The sequence below is a fragment of the Pseudochaenichthys georgianus genome, chromosome 2, assembly GCF_902827115.2.
Source record: "Pseudochaenichthys georgianus chromosome 2, fPseGeo1.2, whole genome shotgun sequence".
NCBI lineage: Eukaryota > Metazoa > Chordata > Actinopteri > Perciformes > Channichthyidae > Pseudochaenichthys > Pseudochaenichthys georgianus.
Genome location: NC_047504.1, coordinates 8,952,138 through 8,975,184, shown reverse-complemented (window position 1 = coordinate 8,975,184; position 23,047 = coordinate 8,952,138). Strand labels below are relative to the sequence as shown.

The window sequence follows — 23,047 nt, the reverse complement described above, 5'->3', positions numbered from 1 at the left end:
CTGGGTGGACTTGGATAATTGAAGTCCAACCAAGTGTAGCAGCTAATAATCCATGTTATCATGAGAATTCACCCGGACACTGCATTACCGATGCATTTCGTGGTGTGGGCAAAGACAGTAAGGCAGCATCTCTTCACGATGACTCACACTGGGATAATGGTACATTTAAAGAAATGACTTTCTCATTTGACTGATTTTACTGTCCTTTATATGCAGGCTCATGAACAAGGACAAAGACTCACTCAGTGTGAGTCATACAAAGGCAGAAGTCAGCTCAATCCCTCTAGAGGCCGTGTCAGGGCGAGATTTATAAAAGCCAGTCTAAATAAAGAACTGAATAATGATGCCTTTATCGCCCGTCCAATAACTTGCACTTCACTGGACTGAGTGCGAACTTATCATGAACAACACCTTTATTCATCGGTTTGTATAATGTTATTCTGATTGTGTTTTCCAACCAAGTGAACAACAACTTACACAAGAGGTCCCACAGACAGCACTGTCCACTTGAACCAATATCTAATGAAGATAATTCATTGTAATCCGGATTGATGTTGTATGACAACGGAAACGCTGGAATGTGATTTTAACGACGAGCCGCATCTAAATCAATTATGCTAAATTGAGATCACAATGGATCAAAGGCAAGATCACTCCCACGAGACTGCCGGTGAAGTACAGGCATCGTCCCGTGATCGAGGATAACTAGATATCCACCATTCGCTGACAGAAGTCTTCAAAGACGTAGGACATGGAAAGATGGAAAGAAGACGCAGCTGTTAACAAATCCGATTAGTATCTTGAAAGCTTCGCTCTAACAAGACGAGGCAAGTCTAGTGCAACAGATTCAGCCGGTGCAGAACAGTGTTTGTCAGAAAGCGCAACCTCTGAGTGATCCATCTATAAATGGGACTCCACTCTAGTGTTGACGGGGAAATACTTACTGCCCATTGAAAGTCAATCGTATGTAAGGTACATATCGGGGGCAGGGGTTGATTGAAGTGTCTAATCACAAACTGAATGTTAATCTGTTCGGTGCAGCTCGGTGACTCACTATATAGAATTTTAAAGACTTGCAAGAGCGTGACTGCAAAAGTTAAAATATATATTACGGTAGTCAGTTCAGATGAAAGTCTTTCTAAACCCACACACAGAGGACGGCGTCCAGGGTCCTCAAAGGGGCGGCAGCTCCAAAGACAAAAGCGGAATTTGGAGTAGTCTCTTAAATAGTAACTTCACTCCTACTTTCTCTTTGACCTCTTTTGCTTGTTTCAAAGTTGCTATATATTTTTTTATATAAGCAAGACCACACTACCTCCACCATCTTTGATGTATTTAGACATATTCCCCAAGGTTACTCTAAACTTGTCTAGACTCTCACTACATGAAACTAGGCACGATAACAAGTACATTTGGTTTGTCATATTCTTTTTGTGTTATCTAAGTTACCAAAAAGAAATAAATACATATTTCTTTATAAATATCATCACTAAGAATACAACTTAAACAATTCTATAGGGAATCACCACGACTTCAGACAGACTTCACCAGAATAATGTGTTGCCTCAAGGGATATGCAACAACAAGGAGGCCCACACTGAATATCATTTCAAAATGACACTCGACCCATCATGAGTCATGAAGGAAAATATTGGCACATCAAACAGAAGATTAAAACGGTTTGTTTGCTAATGATATTTATTTACAGAAAGATACAGAGCCAAATGTGAATGATGCTTTTAACACGTTTGTATAACATGTCTAAAAACATGATCAAATTAGAATTTGCATGTGGTCAAAAACATACATGCTTAAAACCTGCTACATTACTGAAGACTCTTATCCATCCCAGCTAAATAATGACCGTGTTGAACCAATAACAGGCAGAACATAAGAGGAGATATGATTGTACAAGCTCCAATTACCCATGTGTGTCAATGGCAGACAATGTGGTGAGTCGCGATGAATACCAGAAATCTAATTGACAAAACCTATTAAATATGTATTGTTTGGAAAGTGATAACATTTGAACAAGGGATCCAAAAAGCTGGCCTCCCAGAATATCTCCGTCCATTTCCTTTTCATTATGTATCCGAGTCTGCTGGTGGTCACGGCACCCGAGGCCCTCACCTCTGTGACCCTGATGGCTCGCAAGACAATGCAAAATGAAAGACTATTAACAGATGTTATCGCATGCTGCATGATGACACGGCAGAGGGCAGATATGGAAAGGCCTCGTGCACTGTGTCTTCTGTATTTCAAACAGACTTATTTAACTGATCCATTTTCCATGTCATCAATGTTGCATGGGACTCAGCGTGACAGGCACCGGAAGATGAAACGCTCTTACGTTGCGCTGTTTTTCCCCCCTAAATTAAAATGCGCTTCACTTGCTGTTCAGACAATTCAATTAGAGGCCTAGTGAAGCCCTATGAATTCTCCCCTCATGCATGTGTGTGAAGCCAACTCATCGGCCGACATCAAACTAGATGAGTTAGAAAAAAGATAGACGGAGCAAAGGGGAAGTGGAGAAGAAAAGTCTGCGGATGGAATATTTATCACACATTGAGGCTTTCTGCACTCGCTGGAACAACAGGATTCAGGTCGCTTATAGACTCATAGATAGCATGTTCACACTGAATCAGGGCCGGCTATGTGTACTATTGCTCCAGTATAGTGCAGTGTTCCATAATATCATGGAAGTCCAATGTCCCCTCATGAGGCATAGGCTTCCTCCGTGACGCACTTCTCTAAGCGGTTGACTAATCACGACATAGCTAACCAATCAGACAAGGCTCTGGTTTCGGACAGAGGGTGAAAAGATGGCCCCTTTAACAGACATTAAATTAAACTGTGGAATCTCAAATGGCTGAAACAAGCCAACACATGAATCACGGTGACATCCAAGTTCAACTTGTAGACTTTATTGCACCCGAAAGGAACCTCTCTTTTGTTTTTACCTTCTTCAAAGGAAGGTCAGGTTCCAAACGAGTCCTGCAGCTCGAAATGATTTAGTGGTTTTGCTCGTGACTACTGCAGTAAGACAACAAACTAAAAAGCAGGAAGTCCATGACGGGGCAGCATAGTACACCTTAAATATGAGTTTCCACTTTATTTCCTCCTTTATTTCCAACCAACCAAGGTAACGCCTTGAGGTCAACAGGCAGCATCCATCTTTGTTTTGTGAATAAGCAATGAAGCTGCAGATACTGCCAGCTCACCGCATTAGGATTCTGATACAAATTGATACTGAACTCGTTTGACTTTGACAAACTTTGACTTTTTCTAAAACTAACAAAGTTACATGCTCGACCTTTGGAAAGCCAGGGGTCGCACTAAGCATGCAATGTTTACTGGAGAGCACAAAGCACACATGTGTCCTTGATCTCCATTGATTTTTCACACATAATGCACCAAGCGGTCAGAGCGTCGCTGTACCACTTATTTCTATCCTCCATACATTTGTCATAGTTTGCAGTGAACTGACACAGAACACAAACAGTACACAACAGGAACTTGGATTTGAAGTGACTTATGTGCACACTATCCAGTTGACAGTTTAGGACATAATTATCAGATAATGTGAACGTAGCCGTAGTCATGTTCTGTCCTCGTTACTGTCAAAGTAAGTAAAGCATGCTGGAGCCACAAATAGCCCATAAGGCAGGAGCCTAATTCCTTCTCCCGTTGCGTGAGGCAACTTGATGTACAAGTATGAAAGGCTTGTTATCCCTTGTGGCGCACGACAGACAGAACCCATTCTCCCATCTCTGTCAGGACTGATAGAAGTCACTTTGCATTTGGACACTTTAGAATTTCAGTGGTTTTCTAATGGTTTTAAAAGGCTGCACTGCCTCTTAAGTCCCAAACCGTTTACGACCTCAGTCCTTCTGATTGCTAGGCTACCTGCAGTCACGGTGATTTATGGCGCTTGGCATCAGGGAGAGTGAAGGAGTCCATTTTAATTCCCCGAAGCCTGAGGTTCCCTGTCATATCAATAGTGTATTACATTCAGGTGCATCATCTACATGTCTAAAATGTAATCTGTACTCCGTAACCAGGATCAAACACTATGATGGAGAATTCTACGCAGCTGTACATTGTTCTTGGACAGGATATTTGTTTAGACTTATTAGCGGAACCAAATGTAGGTGCAAATAATCCGTTCCCTTCTATGGTGGAATAGAAATTAGGGATGTGGGCCTCTGTAGACAATTCACATGCACAACAACCTATCACAGTACAGGAAAGGGAAAACCCCACAAAGCATAATAGCCTTCTTTAAACTCTTGAATCAACCCCACATTCTCCACCTGGACGGGACTTAGGCTGCAGCGACCTCCACCAGCTGCTCGACGGCGCGGAAACAAAGATCCTCTTGGCAGCGCTGCGAGCACAGCCTCGGTGACCAGGGAAGCGAGGATCATGCCCGCGCTCTGATGGCTCCTACAGTACACGGGGTTGCATCTTGAGACACATCATCAGTGGCTTGTTAAAAAGCTCATCTCGTGCAGCAGTTCTAACAGCTGATCACAATGGCTGCCTCATTCTGAACTGCTTACATATTCAAATACAGGTATACAAATCAGCTCCGGTCTCTTGCTCTTGTTTGCTGAACCACCCTCTTCTCTTACTGTTCAGTGCTTGTGGGCCTTAATTTTTGATAGTGAACGCAAGCATGATAGAACTAATAATAGCAGCACAAAGACCGCGCGGGGAGGGGAGATGAGGGGGGGGTAGGTGGCGTTGCTACCCTGGCAAACGTGAGTTAGCAGGCTTGCATTTCAAATGGTCTGTTTAACTAATGCGCAGTAATTAGTTCTCCGGAAACGAGCGGGCAGATTGCACCAGAGTGTCGTGGCATCAAGGTGCATTTTGTAAGGGAAGACATCTGCGCCAAACAGATGTACAGTATTGTCCACTTAAAAGCAGACACGTTGTATTCAGGAGTGACTAACCAGCAGGACTGTTCAATTGTGGATGAATGTGTTCAGAATACTCTAAACAGCTGTCTCTGGACAGCAAACACAAAAGTGACAACATAAATTACAGGGGATTTTTTGCTGCATAGTAAAATCATTAAATTGTGTAAACTTGAATTAACTAGTTGAGACATATTGATAGGATTTCATTTTCTATTAGCATGTCCCACTTGTTTTTCTCAGCTGCTTAAAAAGGGCCAATTCGGAAAGTAGTATCCGCCCTCAGTAAAAATGCAGCCCGGTAACGGTAATGATAGCCCTATGATTCACTCCATAAATAGGTGTAGATCTGCTGCCTGATACACTTCAGACTCAAAGGAGCCACACATTATAGGCAGACAGACCTGCTTACAGGGGATAAACAATATAAAGGGCGCCTCGTAGGACATTGTGTAGTGTTTGTACAGCAGGACTGAGAGCTTATTACACTATAGTAGTGTATGGTGCTTGTGTCACTTTGGGAACAGACTTCATTCCTACATCTCAGAAAACTTCGAATTGCCTGAACATGTCGTCGTTCCGTGCCATTCCTAATTGGCAGATGTATAACCGGTTTGAGATGTAATTAACTGTCTGCTTCTTTCTTCAACAGAAACATGCTGCCTAATTGGACGAATTACTTTAAAGTAATACGCTTGTTTTTACGATCACATCTGCAGGTAGATGTACTCATTAGTACCGGCTGAATTGTTTCATGACAATAACTCAATAAAGTATAAATATCTAAAGCCTTGTGCATGCCTATGAACTGGTACTTGACTGTTTGTGTGTATTATTACTAACATTAGTGACAGATTTTTTACTTTTATTAGAGTCCATATATTTGAGTATCCTGAGCTGATACATGTTCACGAGAAGAATGAAAATAATAAGAATAAATACACAACAATGTAAGCCCTTTCAGCTAACCTTGCAAAAAACACATCCACGATTCCCTCAGGTCTTGTGGAGGTCTCGTTTTACCACAGACAGTTCAGATGGTGTGTACATGTACCTTCTTTTGTAATTCGGTCAGCCCTCTTTATTCAGTAGACACTTCCCGTAATTCAGTCCTGTGACATACCGAGATCAGTTTAACGTGCCTAATGATGCAGAGCCGGTACCTCTACCTGTTTGACACCCGGAGCCGACTGATGCACATGGCTGAAGGAAATCTAGTCCGCGACTAATGGAAAAAACAAGACTGCCAGTATCAGAGCGAGCACACCCAGAGAGGATGTGGACGTACAGTAGCTTAAGGCTGCGGCCCTCAACAGGATAAGCTGGTTAGAAGATGGAGAGATTGATGGATGTCAAGTCTGTGCAAGTCTGTTTGCGAGATAGGTCGTAATCCATAAAGTTCATAGGGAATACCGTCTGTGTTTACTCTCAGAGAACAGGGTGTTGCTCAGGTTTTCCCCGAAATGCAAAAATTCTGAATGATGGACAACATTTGACCTTTAACAAGTAAAACCCTCACGGTAAAAGCCTAATATTTGATGCTAAATAAAACAAATGTTGATTTAACTTTTGAGTATTGGGACACATTAAGGGATTAAGACCAAAACGGCTGATAAAGAATGTATATTTCTATAAAAAGGTCTTATACACATTGCATGGCAACTTTAACACAGATTTGATAAAAAGGTAAGTTGTTTTTCTGCTCCGTTTTCTCTTTTTAAGATTGGGTTAATTGAGTGTTTGATGACTTAACAGCTACAGGGACTTGAGCTGACCTGTACGGTCCTTTTATACGGGACCTTTCAAGGCCAATTACGTTGGAATGCCAAAGCGGGCAGCTCGAGAAACTGGACAATTTGTAAAGCTCCTGTTCAAACGTGTAAAAAAATAACAAAAGCTTCAAATTCATATAATTAAACATCTCAACAATAATTCCCAGTTTCGGTATGACCTACCGTCTGGCACCTTAAAATGTTTTATCATCAACATAAAATGAACCGATTAAAAAAAGGTATTGACAGACAACAGCTCGTATCGTGCGCCACATATCTGACGTTAGAAATGTGTGCACATCACACGTGACGTTGAAGCAACAGAAGGGAGTGTTGCATTGCAAACAAAGGCTGTCTATTGCCCTAAATAAATCTGCTCACTGAGCATTTCATCAGAAAGCTTTCCACAGCCCATCTTATCCATGTGCTACTTTTTCAATACAATACATTCTGCAAGATACACAAACAAATAGGCTCAGCATGTGTCCCGAATGTCTGTTTCTAGGAAGACAACGAGTTCCAACGTGCACTGTTGTTGCAGTAAAATGTCCCTTTTAAATCAGTCAGTAGCACAAAATAAATGAATGCAAATAAGTGACAGTGCTTTCGACATGTGGACTGAGGCCCTTAACCTTTTCACATCAGGAGCATCAGTGATCCTAGTGGAAAAATCTAGTCTAAAGCCCTGACAGCACTATCGACTTCCCAGAGTCCAATAAGAGACTCAAAGGCCTGAAGCCCCTACCTCCTATTTTATGTTGTAGAGGTTTATTGCAAACAGAGGCTATTTTCTACTAGGTATTTGAGATAACAGCCCTGGACACAAACAGGAATGGGCTAGTAGTAATTATACTGTGTCTTAAAATGACACAGCTTTGCACAGCATGAGTCCTACCTGCTAATTTACTCAAATGCTCACTAGCCGCACCTTGCTGCAAAGCATGAAACAGATAATACCAACAACCTGGCTTAGAAGCACTGGAGAGTCATCTTCTTCCCTCTTTGGGAGGTCACCCACCAACAGTTGCTTGCATCCACTAATACTTAAAGTAAAGATTGCTTTTGCTCGGGGGCTGTAACAGAGAAAGAGACGCTGCATGCGAGTCAGGGAGACTTGTTGCGTCCAGCCAGGGGTTGTTTCATTTCAGCCTGACATGGGAGAGCAGATTAGAGCCCCCTGCACTCTATTGCTTCCCCGTGCATGAGTGCCAGTGTGTTTTTGCTCCCGTGCACGTTCCCCAGGCTTGTTTATGAGAGTGTACGAGCTCTGACCGTCCATCAAGTTCCCCGAGCGCCCTGCAGTGTTCCCAGGCACCAATTATGGAGGAGCTTGTCCCTTTCTCTTCTGTATTGGAAGTGATGTGGCTTGCCCTACGGGGTCGACACCACCACTACACCCACATATCTGCAGAGACAGTGCCCGCGGCCCTCCACCGCAATCCTGGAGAAATGATAATTATGACATCCGCCCACTCATGAGGCAAGAGATAGTTCAACTCCCTCGCCCCTTGTTCCAGCCCTTTTTTTGGACTGATTCAATATTCTGTGGGCCTACTTTCTCCGTGTCATGGGAAGGCTCTCCAATATATCTCTCTGTGTCTGAAAGTTTCCCAATGCCCCCTTTCCTGTTCTACCCTGATGCTCCTATAACTGCAGTATTCTCTCACAGGCCAGATCAATTTCCTGTGGCTGTTCCACACATTAAACAACACCTATTGAAACACCAACGCAACTGTATTCAGGCCTATTGTTAATTGATAATTGGGGCAATGCAAGAACATAAATCGAGCAGCACTCCCTTTGTGAATCACCCTTTTGTGCATAATGTGTTAAATTGGCCCACATATGTCTCTGCATACCACCCATCAATAATTAATCTCTCATTATTCAGACACACAAGGCTTAGGCAGTCCATACATGTATGGTATGGGGCGCTTAAACCCAGATATTCGATTATTAACCACCGATTCATTCAAGCACGAAATTGGGATCCAAACTCAATTATGCAATTCACAACCAAAAGCTAATTAGACACTTCTTCCCTTCATTAACTTAAATAGGACTCACCCTCACATCTAGGGGGGGGGGGGCAGTCCTGCAGGACAGAGTGCAAACTGATTAAGATGGAATGCAGTCAAGATGTATTTAATCCGTCCTGATCTCCAGTATAGCCAGGGATGTATGCTTAATGACTTTGTATGAGATTAACAGACAAAATATGCCTCTGAGAAAAATAGAAAGCCCTTCTTCTCTCTGGTTGGCTGTTAGAAATCGTGATGCAGTGTCCATTAAACACACCTGTGACCAGTAATTATTAATATTCATATGCAAAAAAGAGGAACCACAGAGAAAAGTAATGCATGGAGAGTGTATTCATGCAGATCTCTAATTAGGTAAATAAAAATATATCCAATTTAGGTTTTTAGGTATTTTTTCACTGATGAAATACAAAGCAGTGTGTAGGCCATCACCAGTCTTAATTACCATACGCTTTCACAGAGCCGTAGGATACAGTAACTGCGTGTGGCAAACAGCCAGGTGTGCTCGAGGTAATGGAGCCCCCTCAGGGAAACTCGCTGTTCTCCCTCTGTCAAGTCCAGACACTTATTTTTACAGGACTTCCTCTGCTTGTAAAGCCTTGCCAGTGAAACAAAAACAAACCTACTTCTAGTTGACAGTCCACGTACAGAAGCACATTTCACAGGTGTGATATGTTTAGAGGAAATGTGGAAGGGTGCTGTTCTGGTTATTTGGAACCTGCCCATAAAGGACACCTGGATTCCATTTCATAATTGAACAGAAGGATAGCCCCATAAAGCCCACCTGGTAACATACATAAATAATGTTTTATAGAGATATAAACATATTTATCACAAGTGACTCTGATCGTGGCTTACCGTCTATAACTGATAAAAACAGGGGAAGAATATTCCAAATTCCACCGATCTCAGTCCATCAGTACGCGAGGCATTGGAGAGGAGCTTTCCTCCACAACACTTTCTTCCCGTCTCTTAAAAAAACTGGCTGCCACACGGAGAAACTTCACAGGATCCCTCAGTCCCCACTTGTCCTCTCTGCTCCACAGTCTCTCTTGAGTCTGACACTCTGCTGTCACACACGGGCTTCTAATTATTCCCCTGCTCGGCGAACCTTCACTCCGGTCCCGGGATGATTGAGCGTCGCTCTCCTCCCACAGCGTCCTCAGAATTAATTATGATTAAGTTGTAGGTTTGAGCCACCAAACAAACCGAGATTAAAAAGCTTCGATTGTATCTTCTTGTACGGTCCACTCTGAATGAGGAATGCGTGCACAGTGTCCAGCTCTGGCGCCGAGCCGCGCGCTCTGTGTAGTTAACCAATCTGCGATATATTGGAGTTGCTCCGTAATTTGCATGCTGTAGAGGTGGACTACAGAGACTGGGAGCTGCGTCAAGCCATGCACAATAGAGGGAGGGGGTTCTGGTTGTGCCTTTCAAAATAAAAGCACAGAGCTAATAGAAACTCCACTACAAATAGTAATTTTGACACAATTTCCATATAAGACAATATAGATGCTTTGTATAATTGAACTCCATATTTAAAAATAAAGAAAACCATCAATGAGCATGCTCTTCCTGCCACATAGACCCAAACTAGAATTGAGAAATCCAATCGCTTTATTTAGAAGGGAAAGTTGCTTTACTTCCGGGATTTCCTGGTTATTATTGATACATCTGGGAAAGCTCTGTAGGAGTTATACAGAGCTCCTCCTCTTGGAGGATCTTTCAATAGGAAGAAGAAAACTTGCATTGATGGGCTTTAAATAGCCTGACTGCAGTAATGTAACTGAAAAATAAAACTGATGCTATCCAAATTATAGGTATGTCCAATGCATCAAAACACAGATCAATGATCCAATAAGCCCAACAAAACCACCCTATAGTGTCTTACTTAAAACCTTGAATACAATTAGATATCATGAGAGAAAATAAGGCTGTTTTTCTGTGAAAAAGTCAAGCGGCTAAGTGTGTGTGGGGGGACATGTGGCACATTGCATACCCTCCATTATGCAGCAAACTGGGGTGCAAGCTGTGTCCTTGAACAAGACACTGCAGTTCCAGCTGAGTTGTAGCTCAGCCTGACCTCTGACCTCCCTCTGTCGCAGGTACTAGTAAAGTATGCTGAAGCCAATCTGAGCATATCAAAATATCAGATAGCAGCTGATTCATCTGCGTCCAAACCCCAGCTGGATCGCTTTCAGATGGGCCCGAGAATGTCTCCCTCGCGGTGATGTTTTATGTGCCCGCCGCGTTAAGCTAAGTGGGTTTGTCATAAGATTAGTGTAAATGCACTCCCCATCTGGGACATCAGAGTGGTGCAAGTCCTCAGTGACCCATCCCAGATAGATCTTTCTCAAAGGAGATGGTTGGAGAACTGAGAAGGGAAAAATTACAACCTTGAAAATACTTGATCGTGTAATGGAGCCCATAGGAGTTATTGCAGAATGAACAGTAACTCCATATATCACTTACCAATTTGTTAACCCAACTTTATATTATTTAAAAGTATGTTTTCTACTTTAATGGCAGTGATAAAAGCAAGCGCTGTATATTCGAAATGTTTTTCGCACCGTCATTCTTTTCAAATAACTCTCCCGCGTGTCTCGCATGCTTTCAGAGAAATATCCTTTGAGTCGCGCTTATACTTTCGACAATTAATGTCCTGTTAATGGAGGCAGCAGGCCATTAGGCACCTTTTGTCAGTAAGTTCTTTATGTGTGTTCCTAAGCAGATAATGTGTTTTATCACACAGGCCAATAACAAATAAAACGTGGAGATAAGTTTATATCTGCGTTGTGTTTGGATTTGAGGACTGCGACCAAACCGGGTGTTGATGTAGCCGTCAACTCAAATATGTCTTTTTTATGAATCTGTTGTTTGATCACAGTACAAGGTGTGTTTTGTTCCTAATCAAATTCAATATTAGCCATTTCCGGTGTGATGGCCCCAAAGGCAAAACTAAACATGGAGGAGCAGTATTCAGTTTTAATGCGCCATATATCTGGAACAAATTGTAGGTCGGCGGAATTTCTGTTTTATATCAAGACTTTTGTTCTGTCTGCTGCAGCCTTTTATTAAGTAAACTAACTATCAATTTCATATATTGCACTATAACTATACATGCCTTATTTATTTTCAGCTTGTGTTAAATTATTCTCTTTGCTCTTTAAAGTGTGTCCTTTGCGCTTGTAAAGCACTTTGATTTAACGTTATATAAACTTGCCTTGCCTTGTAACACTCCAGGGGGGGGGGGGGGTTGCAAAGAGAACAGGAATAATAACTCTATTCAAACTATTATTCAATTTAATGTTCCCAATTCAAATGTAATTTCACACTTTGTGTCACGCGTTCCACATTAATAGCAGATCATTGAATAGATGGTGTGTGGATTAAAAAAAGACAGAAGGAAAGAACATGGATTTCAATACTGACACTAAATACTTCTGTAGTGTAGCTTACACTGTTTTACTTTTTTACGAGCCTTTTGGAGATGCAACTTGCTGTTAGTCATTGCAGCTGTACTCAGTGTGTGTAGATGTTGAAAGTGTATATCCTGTAAGTGTCAGGCAGCGCTGAATTGTTCGTGTTTTTGGGGATAACATGTGAGTGTTTCCCTTTTCCAAATGATAATCTTCCAGTGTTTGTATACTGAAGCAGAAACATATTGAAAGCAATTACTTTTAGAGTACTTCTATTTGAGGCTGTCAACACTGATGCTTAAGCTGAGCTAATTATATTTATGAGAGCTGGTGTTTGTTTTTACCATGGGAACACTTGCATTTCCAAAGTTTAGATATACAGAGCCAAGTGCCGTAGGCTGCAATACATATACGCGTTTCACATTTTCTACGCATGCAGACCATCATTAAATATAAAAAGGACTGGAAAAATATGGGTGACACTGACAAAAGGAACCTTCTGTCGGCAACTGTTCAAACACATCCGTCCCATTTTCATTATAATCATCATACACTTTAATGGCATCCACATTGTGATCCCACGTCTTTCCCCGGCGCTCTATAAGTAATGAGAGCGATGTTACCTCTGTTACCTCCGCTTATTGAAAAGGGACACAGCAGCTATTGTAGCAACCTAATCACATGCCTCCCACTCCTCTGATAAAGCAGCAGATAGAAGTATTTGAGCAGAAATAGCCCGGAGATACACAAGGGCAGGGCGGCATTAGCAAACCACGATAGCATGACTTCATCCGGCTCCTTGGACGTGGGTTGAGAATATGTGGTTGAACACTAAACATGTGTTATATGGAGGGTGGTCAATTTGCACCATGTAGTTTTCATATTTTGTATTCGATTTAGTTCCTTAGTTACCGTTGCTCTTATGCATAATTTAAAAGCTCTCGAGGCACAACTTTCACAAGCAACTCTTGTATTATCTGAAAGTCTTCTGAAGAACGTTCCTCCGCTGAACAGAGGGGTTTTTTGCATAATAGTTTTGCATAATGGCTCTGTAACAATATGTACAATTATCCTCAATTTATTCCACAGCTGTTTGTCTATTTTCTTCTCTGCCAGGGTTATTATCTCTGCTGCATTTTAGGAAGAAATAACTGTTGATTTTGCAACCCATTAGCCATATCCTCTCTTCTCCTACCTTAAGGACTCCAGAAGCCACTATCACTCATCTGCATAGAAGTAGCATGGCATCAAAGAAGCCACAAGGAGTAAAGCACTACTGCGTGATGACATGCGAAAGACAGGGCAACTCTTGCTTATGCTGCGATGAGAATCTTTTTCCTCAAATAAAAGGAAGATGCTCTTGCCTTTGTGCGTGTTTTTTTTGTTTTGGCCCAAGGACGTAGCCCACCCACAGTCCTACGCTGCACAATTTGTGTGCTGCAGTCTTAGATGTCTCTCATGCTCTCCATCAGAGATTCTTACGGAAAGAAATATCTTGCCACGACCCAGACGGGGTACATTTAGTCTCGCTCCTTGCTGCTTCTCCTGTCAAAAGGAGACCATGATGAGGACTTCCGAACCCAAACTTTAGAATCCCATCAAGCCTTTCACACTGCTCACCTCCTTTTTTTAAAAGCAGCCCTGCAAGTGAAGGCTGGCACTGTGTGGATTAAGGTCAACACACACTGTTATGTGTCAGTGCTCAAACCAAGACCAGATGTATACCAGACTGTTCCATACTTTAATGATACCCCCCACAGTAAGATAACCCTGCATTTCATTCTCCATCCTTTTAAAAAGAGATCCTTTGTAAATGTCTTAAAAAAAATATATAGAATACTATAGAAAGATATATGGACGAATTCTATAGAAATGTTCTGTAGAATACTACAGGATTTTTGCGGATATACTATAGAAATGTGTTTTACTATAGATTCTGGGAAATAATCTATAGAATACTATAGAAAATATATACTGTGTAGATGTTTTTTTTGTAGAAAATAATCTATAGAAAACCTCATGGATGCTTTCTATAGAACTGTTCAGTAGAATACCATTCTGTAGAATACTAAATAATGTTTGCAGATATTCTATAGAATTTACCTATGGATTTTACTATAGATTCTGCAAAATAATCTATTGATGTTTCTGTAGAATACACTGCAAGATATTGGCTAGATTATTAAAGGCCTGTGTCCTAGAGTCATGATGGTCTTGTCGGACCAACGACTAAGTGCTCCTCTGGTTGGCCCAATAACCCTTACAGCTCATGCTTGTTCCTTTAGCCTCACTAATTGCCCTGTTACCTCCCAAGGGCCCTTGTGGTCAGGCAAAGTGCCCTTTTGATTAGCGTGTGTGATGTTCTGGTGCAATTCTAGAGGGATAAATTAACCCTACCCGAACAACAAAGCTATGTTAAAGGAGGTGTGTAGCATGGACTGAGAGTAATTATAGCTGTTGCCTAGCAATTGCATTTAGAGTCTCAAATGATAGTGTATTGTTCATGTAAGGAGCATGTAGCTGTGGCAGTGACGTCGTGCCACATGAAAGTGGAGCCGGATGTTTGAGTCACTTAAATGAGGTCAGTTTTGATGCTAAATGTCTCTTAATGCCAAGTTATCGTTAGCATGATTTAACTGGAGCATTTTCAACCACTGGCAACAGGCTGTGGTTGGACTTGTTGGATGAGGAGAATATGGGATCACAAGACACCGCCTCCCTATGGCTGTAAACAACTTGCCTGACATTTACATTAGCTCTCAGTCTGAAAAAAACATGAGATCAAACATACTGTATGTATGTGTTGATTGACATTTTCATTTCATTTCATTTCAAACCTTTATTTAACGAGATTGGTCCCATTGAGATCATAGATTTATTTTTCAAGGGAGACCTGCAGCATATAGGTTCCACATGAAAACATAAAACAATAAAGGACAGTATACATTATAATAAAGGACATTATACATTTACATGGACTAACTCTTACTGTATGTCGTCCGTCTGCTTTTGCCCTTTGTTTGACTTGTTGTCAAACTCGTTGTCACAGAGTTTCAAGCGTTCCTTTTTGACAAACACACGTCTAGACTTGTAGGATATTTGATTGTCACGTTCCGGCTGTCAAACCTGTCCTTTAGGTGTTATGCAATCTGTAGCATGTGGATAACTCAATGGTTCAAAGACAACATTCTTAATTTAAAGATAAATGCCAATTAAATGAATGTAGCATCTCGGTTTTAAAAACTGTTTCGGGTAATTAGAGGACATTCCTGGTCTTTTGTCATGGCATGATGGGGCACGGAGGGTTTTGTAGTAGCTTGTATGTTGGACTCAAACATAAATCATGCTAAAACATGTTTTTTCTTGAACCTCCATGACACAGGTGTGTTTACTAGCTCGTTGCACACCCTGTGGTAAGCAATGCTTTATGGTTTGTAATGAGATACTTTGTTGTGTACTTATTAGATTTGTCTTTTTCTCTTTTGATGGTTACTCGTGAAAACAAAGCAGCACTGCAGGCCATTTGACCTACACTTCTTGTTTAATTTCACCCTTTGTTCATGCCTTTTCACCACATGCCTACTGTATTTGCTGGGGAAATACTGAATGTTCTCTTCTAATATCAGAGTACTATGATAGCAAAGGCCCTACGTCTGAAGTCTTTACACTGGCTTCCTGTGTGGCAAAGAATAGATTTCAAAATACTGCTTCTGGTTTATAAAGCTTTGAATGGTTTAGGCCCAAAATACATTTCTGACCTCCTGCTAAATTATGAACCATCCAGATCTCTCAGGTCTTCAGGGACTGGTCAGCTTTCTGTCCCCAGAGTCAGAACTAAACATGGAGAAGCAGCGTTCAGTTATTATGCTCCAAATATCTGGAACAAAATCCCAGAAACCTGCAGGTCCGCTGCAACTCTGACTACTTTTAAATCCAGGCTGAAGACTTTTCTTTTTGCCGCTGCTTTTAATTGAACTATTCACATCTTAAACTGCACTGTAACTTTTATCCATGTATTTTTTCTTTTGATGTTTCTTTTATTAGCTTTTCTTTTTAATGACTGATTTTAAAAAGCCATTTTCTTAATGTCTTTAATTTTTTGTAAAGCACTTTGAATTGCCTTGTGTTGAAAAGTGCTATATAAATAAACTTGCCTTGCCTTCCCTACGTAGCTGTGTACGTAACAGGATGTATGATTACCTAGAAGAGCGTAAGGACACACATGATCATTCAGCCAGAGAGATAATTGATATTTGAGTGTTGTATGTCTTTTAAAAATTGACCTAGAGTCTCTTCAAATAAAGCTGATTGTTACAGCCGCTGCTGCCTTGTGACTTTAACGTTGTGTGTATGCAAATGAGCTGTGCCTTTCTATGCTGTCAGTGGCCGTCCCGACCTCGCAACATTCGCGGGGATTGGATAGACGTCACTCAAGCCCTGCCCGCTTCTGCCACGTCATCCGGGGGAGGAGGAGAAAGGCTGGGCACGAACATCCGTCTGTTCTAGTGATGGGAAATCCGGCTCTTCTTGGTGAGCCGGATCATTTGGCTCGTCTCACCAAGAAGAGCCGGCTCATTCGGCTCCCAAACGGCTCTTCAGTTTACCACATTTATACCTTTTAATTAAATCAAATGAAGCCCTGTTTTGACTAATTATATGTGTACATATATATCACTTAAATTATTCAAGACATCCTTTGTACTGAAGTATTCAAAAGTAAAAATTACATGTTTAATATAAATGATTTGCTGTGGCCAATAGTTTTCATTGCATTTACAGACCCGTGTAACTCTCTGATACCACCCAATGAATGCATTGACTTGCTTGTAGAACCACGCTACACAAAACAGATAGCAACACCTATAAAAACTATTTAAAAAAGGGGCTACTGTATCGACCTATATAAATTATATAAATATAGTTTTTTTTTTTAAATACCAAAAAGATCCTGAATTTTAGCCATGCCTCATTTCGCTCTATTTGCTCTTTCCAGCGCTGTTTTTGCAGGGGGCTGATGCTGTGAGCTGCAGCTGACCACGCCCCCCTGCAGGAGAAGGGAGCGTGCTTTGAGATCAGCTGCTGGGCTGTCAGAAGAGGGGGAGAAAATAGATCTCTGTCCTCCGTGTTTTATTCTTATAGAAGTAAGAAGAGATGTAATGGGGCAGAAACCCCCCTTTTTACGCAGCGGTCTAGACATAGACATCAAACGGTGACACATATTCAGTGTGCAGTTACTTTGGCATTAGGGCAGGGACATCTAGATACTTTCCAAGGTTTGACATCATAAATTGTGTTACTTTTAAAGCAAGCAATGACGTTTTCAAATCTGTATTCAAAAAGCTCCTCAAAAACACTATGGAAGCAGTTCCTGCCGTTGCTACGTTAGTTCAAACGGTAACAACGGACTACTTTTCTTAGCGGACGCATGTCAATTTAAGTCAATACATACAACTATTTTTTAAATCAATAAAATCATTTTCTAAATCCATAAAAGCATTTCAATTAATATTGGGAGTCATGTCGTTACTTTGTTGAGAATGTGGCCGTGTAATAATCGGGATAATGTCCACATTGCACATTGCATAATGTGCCTTCAAGCCGATCTAGATCCCTCCGCAAAAACAAAAACCGGCTCGTTCGCGACCGACACATCACTAGTTTGGAGGCCCTGTATTTTGTGACAGATGCCTCAACCCTCTACTTGTGACAAAGCCTTCATCCTGTGATTCTCTGTGCCTCGTTAGACTGCTTAGCAGTATTCTTTCACACACAGTGACGTCACGAGCTACCCACAATACAACGCGCGCCATATACATATATATAAATACGCCATTTTCCTTGAGGTGCAAATATCCTGGAGGTGCAAATATAAACAGCTAACGTAGCCAGGCAGAGCGCACTAGGTTTTTTTTCTGAATTAACGACCGAAGAAATCGCTGCATGTCTTCGGATTACATCTCTGGACTTGAGGGGTGTGCTCTAGGTCGTTACCAGCGCAAACTAGAGCTGTGTGGGTTGTCGGATTGCCCTTACAGACTGCCTGCAGATGTATGGAAAAACGACTCTCGAAAGTGGCCTTCGTCGATTTTGGCTGCATCTACCTCTATCTTCTGGAAACACCAGGTGAATACCCCACTTGGCACAATACTATTATCATGCCATTGCATATATGTGGTATTTTAGAGTTGACTAGATATTGATTAAGGCAATAGACTGATATTCTGCTTGCACCTCGCGTGAAATGGCGGATACCGGAAGTACGGGGTCGCCCTCGGCCCAATTCCCGTGTATGTGAAAGAATAGTCTGTAGGGTTCTGTGCGATCTCACTGGTTAGCAGTGTGTCTTGGTATTCTGTGTTTAGAGTAGGGTGTGTGTGTGTTGCGTAGATCCAGGTTGCTTAGCTCCTGTAGACCCGCATTTAGATTAGTGACATTGTGAAACAGCCTAGACCCAGGTTAGTTTAGCGCCTGTAGATCAGCATTTGTGTATATTGCTTAGACCCCGGTGATTAGCACCGGTTGATCAGCAACAGCTGTGTTTCCACACAGTCTCCTTTTGTTTAGTGTTTTGTTCCACTTTAGAAGTGAGGTACGTTCTTTCTTGTGTAGCCTACTGTGCTGTGCAACTCTCTTTTGGAGTCCTGTGTTGTTAACCCGTAACAGTTTGGTCCGTTGTTGGTCCAGGCTGTTTGTGTGTTTATCATTGTGTTGTTCAGTTGCCGTCATAAATAAACCCACCGGTAACCAATACCACTTACAAACTGGTCGTGTCGTTTCCCTTCCTTACCCCTAGCAAAGAGGGAACGTAACACTGATGATAGACATATGCAGTGGCGGTTCTAGACCAATTTGACAGGGGGGGCCACTGGGGGGCCAGTTATTTTCTGAGGGGGGCACAATAAATGCAGGACGAAAAAGAGAACTAGACAGTATGAAGTAATTGCGTATAAGAAAACAATGCAATACAGTTATTGGTATTTGTTTCAGTACACTTATTTATTTCAGATATATCTTATAGTTATTACTGTTAGCTTCAGCTTAAGTTATAGTACAATTCTTGCACTAACACCATATCATATTTATATAAAAATAAAGGCAATGAGCAGTTACATCTCTACTTTACATCTACAATTACACGGATACAATAGTTTAACTCACCTTCAATTATCGTGGTAGTCTCTCGAAAGGTAGGTTTCAATCAGTCTTTCTTGGATGCAACAGCCTCTGATGATCCGAGATGAAAAGTGTATGTTTTTCGCGTGCTTCAGCCGGACAGTGAAAGTGAGTGCACCACTCTAATGGGTCCTGAGTGCACCGCTCTAATGGGTCTGACTAGAATGACGAATAACGTTATTTCCGCCTATTCCGTCATTCAATAAATCGTGTAATAAATCATACATTTTTTTCACTTTTCATTTTTAGGGGGGCCACAGGGGGGTCAGAGGTCAGTGTTAGGGGGGCACTGGCCTCTGGAGGCGAGCAAGGGAGGATGCACTTATCCCCATATATAGTGCATTACAATAATCCAAGCGGGAGGTGACGAAGGCATGGATTACAGTTTCAAAGAGGTCACTATTTAAAAAAGGCTTTATTTTGGCTAGCTGCCTGAGGTGGAAGAAGCTGTTTTTAACAACTGCCTTGATCTGGCTGTCAAGCTTGAGTTCAGGGTCCATCTTTATCCCAAGATTTGTGATGGTAGGCCTGGTGGAGTGGCCCAGGGATCCTAGGACTATAGGAGTGGTCCGAGGGGCACCAAAAACCATCACTTCGGTTTTGTCATCATTTAATTTTAAAAAGTTGCATGACATCCAGGACTTAATGTCTTCAAGGCAGTTTAACAGCGGTTTAATTGAATATGAGTCATTCTTTTTAAGTGGCACATATATTTGGCAATCGTCTGCATAACAATGGAAAGCGATACCGTGCTTCCTAAGAATGGACCCAAGAGGGAGCAAATACAGGGAGAACAACAGGGGGCCTAACACTGAGCCCTGTGGAACCCCACAAAGGAGAGGAGCAGACGAGGACTCAGAGTCCCCAAGGCTGACGCAGAAAGTCCTACCAGTCAGATACGACCTAAACCATTCGAGGGCTTTGCCCCTAATGCCCACCCACTGCTCCAAACGAGCTATCAGGATCTCATGGTCCACTGTATCAAAAGTGGCCGTTAGATCAAGGAGTAAAAGGATGATGCATTCACCCGAGTCTGTTGCTAAGAGGATATCATTAAAAACTCTTAAAAGAGCTGATTATGTGCTGTGCAAGGTTTTAAAACCAGATTGGAAGACCTCGAGTACCTTGTGCTCTTCCAGAAAAGCGAGAAGTTGACTGTATACAATCTTCTCTAGGATTTTTGTATATCATGTGAAGGACACTGTCCTGCTAACTATTTGTCCCACGCAGCTCTGTGTGTGATGACTACTTCCATTCTTGAGAAGATAATAAATACATGTATCCTGATTTTGAAGACCAAGCCGGTGACGAGTGATATTTTTCTAACAGTATTGCATACTATTATGTTCAAATTCACTGTTGGTGGGAAAGCAGGTTGTTGATGTAATTCAAATGGTTCTTTCGGACGTTACATGCATCCTTTCAAGCTGTTCCACTCATTCATTATGGCAGAAATTCAGAGAAATCCAGTTCGACGCTGTTTATTGTGACACAAGGGCAAAGATGAATGCATGGCAGGCAGATGCAAAGGCACAGGGGGACAGAGAACATGGCAGGTATCAGATTTGAGCCGATGTCCCTCAGGACGACACACTTCAAGTGACAGATTGTAAGACAACAGGTGACAATGGCTAACTGTTTGAGGACAAAGATCTGACAGGAAAGGACAGAAAATAACTGTATTGTGTTCTTTAGCTATCAGGTGCAGGATATTAATGCAAGCCCTATTTCTTCAACTAATTGTTCTCCTTAAATTCTTTGTAAAGCTAACTCCTTGTTTCACAAACACAATGTGCAGAACACTAACCATTCTGCAAAGTCAGCTCGACTTCAATTATTTCAAACACACACATTTGTCGAGGCCAAAGTTAGCCACATGGCAATCCAGCACCTTGTAATGAGGTCTCATCGAGCACACCTGTGCTGGATCATGCAAGGCCTCATGAGAAATGTAGTCCAACACACTTGTTAATTTCAATTTTACAAACACTTAGAATAATTTAAATACGACAAGATTTCAATCAAAAATACTGAGAAGTTTAGAAAATGAATTCTCAATAAGGAAAACGGTCAAGTCAAAAACAACCTTCAAACACAGACAGTTATTGTACCTATAGGATTAGTGTATGAGAATCTTATTTAACGCGGCTGCATAAAGTTGACTTTGTGATGATTCAAGGTTTCTTTAGCGCGGTGTAAGTTCTTGTTGCTGTGACTACAAATTAAAACTTTTTTTTGGAGGAACAATTAGTAGTAATTCTGAATTACAGCAGCAGGGGACACATTATTTCCCAACATGCAGTCTCAGCAAAGGTAATTGCTCCCAATCTAATGCGTTTCCGTGGACTTTTCATCACTTTAACCTTCATGCAATACACATCTGATTAATGCTAAACTCCAATCAATGCCAGCATAACTTAACATCTGACTATTAGACCTGTTCAAGCATTTAAATGACATCAACTAAAGTAAACCTTCCACATAAAACACCCTGTGCATGGATGCCCTCTGTCCTTGAGTTGAAGCCAAGCCAACTTATCTAGCACATGCATTACTCATGCTGTCCGAACCCCATTGATCTATTATTGAGCTCAAATCTTATTAGCAATCCAATCCTATTTGTCATGTAGTGCCCTTCCCCTCAGCATCATGCCTCTTTTACCTGTCCCGCGTGAGTCATAAGTGCTATAGGAACGCTCCTGATAACGTCGCCCTTGTGATTGTCCTGTGAACACCTGTCTGCTCTCCAGAGATGTTCATTTGACACCGCTGCAGTCATCCTCATGGCAGACCCCGCATCCTGTGCTGCGCCCCTTTTGCAAACTGCGACAAAAGATGACTACCTGGGCAATATCCTGCTTATTGTTCTCCTGGGGCGGCTTTTAATTAAAACCTAACGCTGCTTTTGTGTTTTCCACAAAGCAACCGGTGCTATTGTAATCAGGCCGGGAGACACCTCAGCTTTTGTGCTTTGCTTTATTAACTGGTGATCGACGAGCCACTTCCTGGTAACAAAACAGTGAGTAAGTCTGACGTTAATTCTGTGGGAAAAAGGACAGCTTGTTCTGCTTATGAAGTGGCTCTTTAAGAGAGATTGGAAGGGCCTCGGGGCTCGTGTCCTCTGCCACATGGTCCCTCGGTCTATTGCTCTCTGAATTGTGTTTTGTTTCGCTTGCGGTGCCTGTCACTCTGCATGTCTGCCCCAACACTCGCCTGCTCTCCATTATAACCGTTATTTTGTATGAGCCACATGCAGACTGCTTGGGTCATCGCGCAATTGGAGGCCAGTTTGGTTCAGTAGTCTCAGCAGTGGACAGACGTAAGCTGCAGTGTTGCATGCATTGCCAAAACACACATGCTTATACACCTTCATCCAGAATATATTTCATGCAGGTGCATTTCTATTAGCATTTGTGAGCCTAATATAACATTTGTATGCAAGGAAACCCTGATTTCTTTCATTTTAAATAACCAGAAGTCTGAGGGGGGCTGTGGGAGCGTTATATAGGACATACATGAACAAGTTCATATTATTGTTGTGGAAGAAATATCAATTCCACAGTTTGCCACAAAGCCCCTGTTCAATTTCAACAAACCATTGCAGTCTTGAGGGAAAGTGTGATGTTAATTGTTAGTGTTGGTTGCCCTCTGCTGGAGATTTGACATAACAACATCTGACACTTAATATGGTTTGGGTTCATCATTGTTTGAGACAAATGCTT

General features: G+C 41.8%; 1 protein-coding gene across 3 annotated transcripts in view; it reads right to left on the bottom strand.

Annotated features, from left to right (window-relative positions):
• Positions 1-23,047, bottom strand: part of slitrk6 (SLIT and NTRK-like family, member 6) — a 114,761-nt gene that overhangs the window by 4,984 nt on the left and 86,730 nt on the right. Inside the window, exon 1 of one of the 3 annotated variants that reach the window (XM_034100623.1) lies at positions 9,592-10,053. The exons of the other annotated variants lie outside the window; for them this stretch is intronic. The gene's annotated coding sequence lies outside the window, so the exon portion shown is untranslated. Of the gene's footprint in view, positions 1-9,591; positions 10,054-23,047 lie in introns of those variants that run through there. 3 annotated transcript variants of the gene reach the window in all.